The following is a 7,611-nucleotide window of genomic DNA, read 5'->3' as shown; positions in this document are numbered from 1 at the left end:
CACAACTGCTTTTTGTTCGTATTTAAGAAATGAAATTTAGTATTTTAATGCTGAACGATATAAATAGAAGATAAATACAGATAAGTAATAAATAGAGGATTTCTCTGTCACAGTCAGCTATTGCTTTGTGCTAACGAACACATATCAGTTAATTCTAAATCAAAAGAGTTGCAAGTTCGAATATTCAATAACTATACCAGAGTCTAAGAAAACTGAAACCCAGCTTATTGCCGTCCTGAAGTGACTTGAAAAAGATCAATGTTTGGACTCTAAAGATACTACATAATCTAACTCAATAAATCCATTGTACAGAAGGTACCACAGTTCACAACCTTCTATGGATGCGAATTACATAAAAATGGAAGCTACGTTTGTCATTCATTGAGCGGTAAGAATTAACAAAGCATGTTAATGAAAAACTTCACTTTTGGTAAAATAAAATAAAATACATTAATTACTTGCACATCGATCATGAGGAATCGAGAAAGCATATTTTGGTGTAAACTATCAGACAATAACTATCAGATTTGAGTTCACTATACTCTTTGATAATAATATGAAGGGCTGTTAATCTTCATCAGGTTCTTCAAGGAGGTGGAGAGAATACTATAACAGAACTAAATGGTTTATATTTACATTATTATTTATGTCCTGTCAACAGTCAGTGTTCCAATACTTTTAGATCTTATATTTTTGTCTTCTAAGGTACTTTCGACTTATTTTAATGTAATTTGTACTAATGTACTCATAGTACATTTATATATTTATTATTTTATTATTTTAGTTTTACATTTTTTTATATTTTTACGTAGTCTGGAAACCCTATTCCAGAGATCGAACATTTAACTTTTTCGATCCAGTTCATGCCTTCAGTGAGTTTTCTATCTTTTCCACCTAGATCTTTGTCTTCCATTGGTTTTTTTCGATGTCATCATACACTCACTTTTATTAGTCTTTCGTCTCCCATTGTTTCAAGAGATATCACATAATATTAACTCTGTTCATGTCAATACACGTTTCCTAATACGTTACTTTTTGATATGATTCTGTCATTCATGCCATCTGTTCAATTTTTTCTCCGAACTCTAAAATCTGTGATCTCTACTGATCAACTGCTTTTTTTTATAACCCAACACTTTGATCTATTAAATAAAATTGTTTTGAACACTGTCATGCATACAGCTACTTCAGTATTTCGACTAATTTCTGAATACTGTTACTGGTTCTTCTTCTATATGTATATATATATATACAGAGTCCGTAAAAAATATGTACACACTTCAGCAAAAGAAAACAATCTCTATAAAAATTGTAATACTAAATTTATACAGACATCAAGGGATGAGTACAAGTTACCTTTGACTTCTGCAATTACACGAGGTGCTCAAAATAGTTACCATTAGCTTCCAAACACTTATTATTACGGCTAACTACTGCTTGGGCAACGTTGGCCAAAGTTTCCAGTGGGATTGCTGTGCATGCCGTTTCAATTTCTTTCCGTGTAGCTGTTTTTTTACGATACACTCCATCATTTAGAGTTCCCCATAGGTAGAGTCCAAGGGTGTTAAATCAGGAGAACGTGGCGGGGGGACTCAACTGCACCTCTTCGTCCTATCTATTGTCCCTGCAAACTCTCATCGAAGTAAGCTCTCAGGTCTAAGTGGTAGTGGTGCGCCATCTTGTTGGAAGAGAAATTTATCATTCTCATAAAGTGCATGAATGGAAGGTAAAATGGTGTGCGTAGCATGTCTAGGTACACTTAACCATTAACAGTACCTTCAAAGAAGAATGGTCCTATTAAACACCCCTAGGTGACAATCCACACCAGCCATTGAGCCCCAGTAAATAGATTGCCTCATCCACATGGTATCCCAGATTTTATGGAACCCAGTAAACACAATTATAGCGATTCACTGTTCCATTAAGCTAAAATTGTGCTTCATCAGACCAAACCATCTTCCACACAAACTCCTCATTCTCATCCACGATGTGTTGAAACCACTCACAATACTGTATTCTTCGATCAGGATCGTCTTCATTCATTGCATGTAATAATCTTGGGATGCAGCTGAATGGCTGTATCCCTTAAAGCAGCTGAATGGAAAGCCATTCAGCTGCTTTAAGAATACGCCGTATGCCTGCACTGTTTACTCCTGTCTCACGTGCACATCGTGGTAGACTTCTGTGGCCTGCGTGTAAACTGTTTCAACCCCATAGCCGAGGAAGCAGGACATGTTGCTGTGAGAGGCCTCCCGGATCTTCCCTTCTGCACATCACACACGTTACTATTGGTCTCATTGTCAGGCGTGTTGGAGGTTGTGAGTATATATATATATATATATTGAACTTCAACAACATTCTCAAATTTGAAGTACCACTTTGAAATGGTCTTGCGTTCCTCGAACGACAATCGTGCCTCTGCCATTAGTTTGACTATCCTACCGGTCACGTGTTGATGCTACTATTTATGTGAGTAACGATATCTTTTGAGAGAACATTATACTACACATTGCTACCGTAATTGGATCCAACTTCGAAAAAAGTCCATAGACGACATCTGCCAAAGTGTGTATACATTTTTTGTCGGATTCTGTATATATTTTATAAACAATTAAAAAATAAAAAAAACATAAACACGTATAAAATTTATTATGTGCCTTTTCTCATTGATCGAATATGAATGACTCTTTCTGATACATACTTATATTATATATATTTTAATATTTCTTTTATTAATTTCTTTAATTAATTCCTTTTTTATTTAATAACCTTACGTTCCAAGTTTTAATTTTTAAGTCATATCATTCTTAAGTTTGCGATTTCCTTGTCCGATCCATCACTCCTGCATGCTCAGTTAGATTGCAGTCGTCAATGCTTTCCTAAGAAAGACAGTTTTACATTCTAAGACAGGCTTTCCACCTAGTCTCTAGATACCACCTACCTTAACCGAACATTCTGAAACGGCCTTCATTCCATGCCTACAGTGGCTCTTCTGGTAGCACAGTACTAATATGCATTGTCCACATCTCTAGTTCCTCCTATTTCCACGTGGAGTGGAAGGAAGGATTAAGTATCTCTATTTTCATATTTACTTTTTCATTTTATCTAAAATTTTGCATAAATATCTGAAATAATTTACTTGTTGGATAAGTTTCATGAATCCCCTTAGTGACAGTTTTTCATAGATCATAATATTTTAATTGTTGATTTTCATAACTGATTTTCATAATTGCTGATTTTCATAAAGTAAAGGGCGATATTCATATATCCGATATGCTTTCAGGTTTAAAAATTACTTCGTAATGTAATCCGTATAGATGATCAATAGTCTTGCATATTAGTCTTACAACTGATTTCTATCAATTTCTATCAAAGGGTCATCCTGTCCTGTATATCGTTCATTTCAAACTACTTCCTTATTGTTGCGTAAATTTCATTTACACGTTACACATATAGAGTTTGAAGAGCATTTCTAAAGACACCTGGAATATATTATTACATTATCCATCAAACATAAAATCCTTGTTATATGTGCATGAATTGTTTTAAACTAAAATTGACTTTCAGAACGTAAATTTGGCCTGGCATGTTCTTCCAAAAAATTCCCTCAGAAGCCTTACATTTTCGGATGGGTTTTTCTACCTGAACAAATTTTTGCAGCAATAATCGTATATTTTTATTTCCGGTTCTTGTAACTAACTTTTATCATCATTGTTTCTGTTTCTTCTTAGCTCCATTTCTAAACGTTCTCAATAGCCTCATAAATTTATCTAGTATATTTTCTTAGTGACTCTTATTTTACACGTAACTTAACATTTGTACATTTATGTGTATTCCCCATGGATACGGACTAACAATTTCCAGGATATTTCAGTATGATTCCTTCTTTTTCAGGACCTTTCATTTAACGTTTTGAGATCCATATTTTCCATGAAGATGCTCTTTTGACTTTTAGATTCTGGCAGACATCAGCACATCGCTCCCTCTGAATCGGTTTTCTTCAGACTTTCTCATTAGGTCTCAAATGTTTTGGTTCTTGTTTCAAATAATTACATTTCTCCCTCCAATTATATGTGCATTGGAATCTACAGTTAACACCTGACTATTGTTCAAACTTTGATTCTTTTTTTAAAACTTTCATAGATTTTTTTATGTTCAGTGTGATATTCATTTTATATATCTCGTTCAAAAATAAACGGAGCTGACAGAGATTATACAAACGGGCGACAACCCAGCGGGAGTAATATTTGTTCGTATTCTATCGTATTTTTTGTTTTCCTGTTTAAGCTATCACGGTATGCTTTTTGATCCGTTGCGATCCAATTTTTTTTAGCATCCTTGTCCGTTCACTATTTATCTGGATACCTAATAATGAGGAGCAACATTAAAAGGTGAAGAATGGGCAGGGTGAAAAGTCTAGGTCGGTTGTACAAATTCCTTACCAGCTATGTTAGGATCTCTTTTCAAGTTAATTAGATTTGTACCTTTTGCGACTACTTTATTTCCAAAAGAAGTCATTGACAACAAATTGATTGAAAGTGATCGTATACACGAAACCATCCCAACTCAAAGAACGTCTTAAGAAAAATTTGTTGGAAAAGATATAATAAAATTTTATTTCATACTTTTCATGGAAGGCTGCCAACATATTGTACATTACTGACAGTACTGTGGATTAGCTAAGTTTTAGATAATCAGGAAATCTTTCTTCAAGACTAAATAATTAAACTTTTTTTTTTTTTTCGTGAGACTTTATTCAAATTCATGCCCGATGCGGAATTCAAACTAACACAGCCTGATGGTTAGCAAATAAGCTAACCAGTCGAAAAAAAAACAAACAAACCCAGAAATATTGTACATTTATAGTGCATTACTACATGGGTTAGTTGAGTTAAGGATTTCCGTCATTAAATTTGTATTGTTTTATTTTTTTTAATTTTTTTTATTTTTAAGCGAGCTGTGATCTCACACCAATGAATAAATTTATTTCCCACCAAAAATTAATCCTGTTACAAAGTAAGACGATTAATTTTCTATTTATATTATATTTTACAAATATGAAAGTAAGAAAATAAACATCTTCTTTACATTTATATTAGTAAAGCACGATTCGTCTCAGCAAAAGTTCATGATATGCTTCAGATGTAAAAAATAATGAATTAAAGCCTTTTACTTCGCCCAATAAAATTATGTTTTGTGGCATTTCGTTAGAAAAATAAGCGAAATATTCGTAGTAAGCATTTTAGCGATATTGTTGTTTCATCTGTCTAGTAGTGCCTTCCTAATACGAAAGAGGGCGTCACTTGTCACTGTAGCAATAGTCCCTGAGGATTTCAGTTAGCTTGTAAGATGTTCGGAGTGATTTATGCCTGATGTAGCCATGGACGATAAACCATAACAAAGTTTGTGAGATCTTCAATTATTAGGCGTCGGTTTTTCAGCTTTACACACATCCTACATGAGAGCTAGCTTGAAAATATAAAAATCTTTGTAAAGTATTTGAAAACTGAATTTTTCACTTGTTTTCAAAATGTTTTTCTCATTCTTCATTTGGTCTGCTTTAGCAATTATCTTCTGGTGACTGGATATTGGCAGTCTCTAATGATGCTATGGCTTGGACAGATAGAGAAGAATATAGAAAGGAGAATGTGAACTTCTTTAGAAGAAGTGGTAGAGGAAGGGAGGTTAGTGGCATCAAACATTTCGAAGCGATTTGAACTGTTTCCAAAACTGAATACTATGTACCTACGCCCAAAGATAAACTAACTCGAGAAAAGGTTGAAAAATGCCTGGAAAAAAGATTAGAGTTCAGGCTAATAAGGGTTTCTTTAGCTGAGTCTGGTTCATGCAAGTTACCTCGAAACTGTACAAGTACCAAATAGGTCAGTTTTGTGAAACTGTATATAAAACAACCTTGGAGCTTAACAGGAATGCCTGGTAAGTTTTTATTTGCAATTTGGACAGAAGCAAATAAGGTTTTTTGGCTACTTCTAATAAGCATATATTGCAACCAGCATGTAAAAGAAGGTACTCGAGGACAAAGAGTTGGATTTGCTTATAGTGTCAAAATGGGTCTCTATTAAGCATATGGTTGTTTTTTACAACTAGTTGGTGCAGTGATCATGCTGTGCTTTCTTGGGATGTATCTAATTGCTCGGATAAGAACAGGTAACATGTTGAATTACAAGCTGAAAATTATGATCATCTTAGGAGAATACTATCTTTGTTCCCATGGTATCAGTTACTGAATGGGGAAATGTCAGCGGTGCACGGGAATCTTCGAAAAAGTGCTTAAATGAGGCGGTATATGAATATGATCCACAAGAAGATGATGTGGAAAGAATATGATGAGAATAAGAGTGAGGGAAGTTATGAAATATATAAAGCTCAGGCCAGAAAAGAAATTGGCCATGCAAGCTAAAGGCAATTCAAAAGAATTTTATCGTTATGCCGCAAGCAAAGGAAAGAATGAATGTGAAAGAATAACTTCATTGAAGGCAGATGGTACTCGAGTGTCGGAAGCTAAGGAGATTGTTCAGTTAATGAGTGCTCACTTTGCTAAGATATATCAACCAGGTGTATGTAAGCTGGTGCACAGTGCTACTGCTACAATGGATGAAGAGTCAGAGGTTCCGGAAAGTGAGGATGAAGAGCTGTTGCATAACCTGGATAAGAATTTGTCTATAGGGACAGACGGAATATCAGCTCGTTTGCAGAATGTTCAGTCTAATTGACTAAGTCTTTCACATGTTTGTATAACTTGAGTCTCAGTTCAGGAATGGTAGGAATGCATAATAGTTCCATTGTACAAGGGTGGTGCAAAAACTGCACTACCGACCATCAGTATCTCTGGTGTGGTAGTGAAGATTTTAGAGAAGTTGGTAAGCTGATATACAGAAATGGGTAGACAAACAAGCAAATTACACACGTTTGGAATACAGCAAATCATATTAAACTGAGACCACCATGTTCAATGAATGACTAAGCTAATATTAGAATATTTCCGGTAGCAATCTTACTGAGGCTGTGAAATTTCTGTCATCAGCACCACAACGGATCTATTTTTGTTTCGGGTTTTGCATATTTAACCCATATTGCACATTGTTAACCAATCAGAAACGATATTCTAGAAGCTGTATAACTTCGTCTCGCATATTTAGTCAATAGTCAGTAATCACAAGCATTCCTAATTGTCATAATAAACATCTTAACCAACAAATTCAGAAATGGGATTAAAACCTTTCTACTGACCAATTATCATTAATGAGTTCCACAAAGAGAATACCGACTCAAACAGTCACACCAATTAATGAGTTTATATTATTTAACAATCGTTTAATTGCAGTTTTCAATATTATTATTTAATGTTTTAAACGATTAGTTTAATATTCTTTAACATTGTTCAAGTCAATGTGCAAAATTTGTAATAGCTGTTGATCCAGTCATGGTTACAGACTCGTGAAGTGAAGATCTCTGGTAAGCATTACTTATAAAGGTCATTTTATAGATGTCTCATATTTTCAGAAATAACACTACGAAATCATTTTGTAAGAGAATATTTGAAAGACACGATTAAGTTTTTAAATTCGTAACGGAAGTTATAGAGAAATA

The sequence above is a fragment of the Typopeltis vanoorti genome, chromosome 11 (genome assembly GCF_054136105.1).
Source record: "Typopeltis vanoorti isolate ZY-2024b chromosome 11, IOZ_Tvanoo_1.0, whole genome shotgun sequence".
In the NCBI taxonomy this organism is placed as follows: Eukaryota; Metazoa; Arthropoda; class Arachnida; order Uropygi; family Thelyphonidae; genus Typopeltis; species Typopeltis vanoorti.
Note: the sequence above shows the minus strand (reverse complement) of the source record.